The 4,037-nt window shown below is 34.4% G+C and overlaps 1 long non-coding RNA gene across 1 annotated transcript; it reads left to right on the top strand.

Annotated features, from left to right (window-relative positions):
• Nucleotides 1-1,190: 1,190 nt before the first annotated feature.
• On the top strand, nt 1,191-1,434 carry LOC109583958 (uncharacterized). The gene is made up of 2 exons (XR_002185789.1): nt 1,191-1,295; nt 1,340-1,434. It is a non-coding gene; the product is annotated as an uncharacterized LOC109583958 (long non-coding RNA).
• Nucleotides 1,435-4,037: the final 2,603 nt, after the last annotated feature.

The following is a 4,037-nucleotide window of genomic DNA, read 5'->3' as shown; positions in this document are numbered from 1 at the left end:
TTTTCTCATACATGTACATATAATACCGTATGGCTGGTAATTTTTTTGGGTCCTATATTTTGCGAAATCTACTAACAATCCAATTCGCGGATTTCATTTTCGTGAATTCTACCACGTGAACCATGCAGGTACCGTATTAAATTAATTTTCATGAATCAATAAGGAATCCGCAAAATTCATGAACTTTGCAACTCCTGAAAATTACCGGCTATACAGTAATGTTTGTCTTTAAATTATAAATACCGAAACTTAAATGGAATTAAAAAGTTGTAGCACTTGTGCTGCTTTTAAATTCACTGTTTTTCAATTATGCATTGAACTTCAAATATTTTTTAAATATTTGTGCATATCTTTTGATTCTTTAGGAACTAACTTGTTCTAGTAATTAGGTAATTTTATCTCCCTTCTCTCATTCCAGACTCGGTTGCAATGGAAGTTGATGTTCTCGTTTTTCTGGTGTAAGGCAGCTTAAGTGAAGCATGGATTTCAACAAATAAGCGAGTAGGAAACTTGCCATTATTGATTCTACCAGATAGCACTGCTATTTTTCCATTACTGAATGCAGTTTTGTTTTTATTGATAATTCTATTTATTGTAGCTTTTGCGAGCAAGTGACAACATTAATGTTTTGCTATAAATATAATATTGCATGAATGAATATTATTACAGTCTCCATGAATATGATTACTTTGTTATGAATTAAAGTTTATGATAATTTAGTCTCACATGATTAGGTGAGAAACAGGAAGGGAATACGCCAACTTTGCACACGATGAATTATGTTCTGAAAGAGTGAAGGTGTTGATAAAACTTTGTAAATATAGATGGCAAAAAGCATCTGTTGAACCTAAATTATGACTAAAATTATTATTATAGGCATATAAAATAATATCTTATGTTTGATGTAATACACAATAGTCTCTAGAGCTTTTGTTTCATCCCCTTTTGACTTCACAAAATAAATGTGTGATTTGACCTACTTGGTGGTAGAAGTATTCACCTGGAGCTCATCCAACTGACAACTTGGCTGTAAATGAAGTGAAACTCCTCACTATCAGTCTTCATTGCTAATGGCCATGCTTATTCACGTGTGTAGATTATTCATTGTATGCTCTATGAGTCATATCCGGCGTCAAGAGCATATGGCACATCAATATCACTTCCTGTTTGTTATCAATGTATCTATAATGCAATTAATTTGAGTAGGTGCGGCTATAAGACTGTTGACTGTTCACTTTAACTGTGTATCGCTGTTTTATCAAGTTACTTTTGTTGGACCTTGTTTAATAATTGAGGTAAAATTGAATGTTTCTAACAAAGATGTATGATGTATCTATAGAAGATGCCAAAGACACGAGCTAAGACAAGAAAAGTTGACAGGAGGACCCTAAGAAAAGAAAGATTTCATCATTTGGGAAAGAAAAGTTGGGAAAAGGTATGATTTCATGTAACTCTGTGTGTTAGTTAAGCATAGCTAGTGGATGGGAAGGGTCTATAGAAGAGTTGCAGGGGAAGTACATGTAATTAAGGAGAGCAGTACCTTTTCCTATACGCCTATGGCGTGGGTGAGGGCAATAACTAGAGTTGTGACTCATTGTCAATCATCTTAAGTGGAATTGAAGAAAAAGTCTTGTTATGAGATGAAGTAGTACTATTAATAGCAAGCCAAACATTATTGCGTGACTCCTGAATGGATAGAACTTGTAGCATCACTTCACTTGTTGCTACAGCTAAGTATTCGGTTGTTTTATACTTGTATATCTAATTGCAATCAGCTGTTTTGCAAATGTTTTTGAAGCTTTTGTGTAACTTGGGGTATGTCTGTTTTTTACGATCGGTAGAGTATGTCATTAAATTTAAAAACCATGATTATAGAGGGAGGAAATAGTGTTCAAATGCACTATTTCCTTCCTACATAATGGTGTCACTAGGCACAATTATACACATATACAATTTGACCTATCTATGTAGGCAGAAATTAGTACCAAGCACTATTTTGTCCCTACAATACTATAGGGAAGAATTAGTGCCTGCTGCACTATTTTGTTCCTACAATACTTAAGGGAAGAATTAATGCTTGCTACGCTATTTTGTCTCTATAATACTATGGGGAAGAATTTGTGCCCTATGCACTTTTTTTCATATTGTAACAGCACTTTGTTTCCCTCATATACTGTAGTGGAAAATTTTGGAGGGAATTGAAGTTGGTGAACTTGGCATTTTGATAGCAAAACTCCAAAATAAAATCCACCATTTCAAGCCATAATGTCCATGCTCAATTGTATGTGACCACAAATTTGCCAATTACCAAAATATAGTAATTTGCCGAATTCAACTCCCTCCAAAATTTCCTGCTATATGGGATACCTACGCAACATTTATCTGGTCACCTTTAGCATTCCACCATGCATTTTGCAAGTATAATTAGCTACATAGACCAATACAGTAACTTTGAACATTAAATAACATACATTTGTTAACTTGTTGGTAATAATCAATGTAGTTGGGTAACAAATTCTGATACATTGCATCTTGATTTTCATGTCATAGATGGGAATGGCATGTAAAATATGTTTTTGAGACATTCAATCGTGTTGTCTCATGTGTGACTGATCGAATATATTGTTAGCAGGATCATTTCCATAAAGAGTAGATACTGCGTATGCTACTGCAAAGCAGGCACAATCCTTATCACCTTTTGCTTCACCAATCACGGTACTTTTACCATAGCAGATCCATGGGCAATGAGCTGCTTCTTTAACTCTGAGTGAATGATCTCTGTGTAGAAGGAGTCATATAGAAAAGCAATGCCATCCATAAAATGACTAGTAACCCAATGGTCCCCAAAGTTGTGGAAAAATAATAAATCATTTGTAGCCAGCTGAATGAGACGTAGTTTCTGAGTATACAAACACGACTGAATCATTGGCATGTCTGGGAATTGTTTTGACAGTAGTTTAGCAGTAGCTATGACATGCTTGTCTGAAAGGTGATGGGTTCCTTCTAGCTGTAAACAATCATTTTCCTGAAGATTTAATTCTTTTATCCAGTACTAGCTGGTATCTCGTCAATGACGATGAGCAAAAGCATACCTGTGTTTGGGTATAACAAAATTGATGGCACACGGTAATAAAAATGATATACATGTACCAACAAACATCTTGAAATTTTGATAACTGCAGTTTTTTCTCATCATATGACTTACACAATGTATTTTTACCCCAAAATAAAGCATGCTAGAGGTTATCTTCACAAAAAAGGAGACCTGTACCAAAATTATGTTGCATCACATAAATTTCATAGCATTCAATACCCTTTGCCTTTCTGCCATCTCTTCCAGCCCTTCCAAACTGCTGGACTAATTCCTCAAATGTGCTGTATGTGAGCAACCAAGTTTAACAACCAAGTCTACATTAGGAACATCTATACCCATTCCAGGTGCAGAAGTGCACACCATTAGCTGTAAATATACATAAATTTGTTATCATACACAGAATTAATGCTTGATACACTTGCTTGTATGTCAGAGTCATCAAAACACTGATCCTCAATTATCTTCAATTTGTCATGGCTAGATAAATTTTTGCCATGATAGCTACTACTATTTATTCCTTTTCCTTTAAAAAAAAAAGCAATTGCCAAAGCTGCAACATCTTTAACAAAGTTAGTACTTAGTATATACACAATGGAGTGATTGTTACCAACTACTTCAGCAAGATAGCCAGCAATAGATGTGTAGTAGTCTGTAGTACCTGTTTAAATGACATAGCATAATATAAAATGTCAATTTCTTTAACTCTTCATCATGGAGTGAAATATTTCTCTTGTTTACCATTGAAGTTTTGAGTATTGGTTCTATCATCATGGACAATCTTTTCCTTAACTTTTGAAGTGGCAGTTGCTGTTAATGCCATTAATGGTATACCAGGAAAATGAGACTTTAGATGCAAAAGCAGTCTATATTCAGTTCTAATAAAACAATAAGTTAAAATTAGAAACTTCCACTTTTTGTAGCCATACAATTATTGTATGGATGA

Source organism: Amphimedon queenslandica, unplaced genomic scaffold (assembly GCF_000090795.2).
Source record: "Amphimedon queenslandica unplaced genomic scaffold, v1.1 AMPQUscaffold_13262, whole genome shotgun sequence".
In the NCBI taxonomy this organism is placed as follows: domain Eukaryota; kingdom Metazoa; phylum Porifera; class Demospongiae; order Haplosclerida; family Niphatidae; genus Amphimedon; species Amphimedon queenslandica.
Note: the sequence above shows the minus strand (reverse complement) of the source record. Positions and strands in the feature narration are given on the sequence as shown.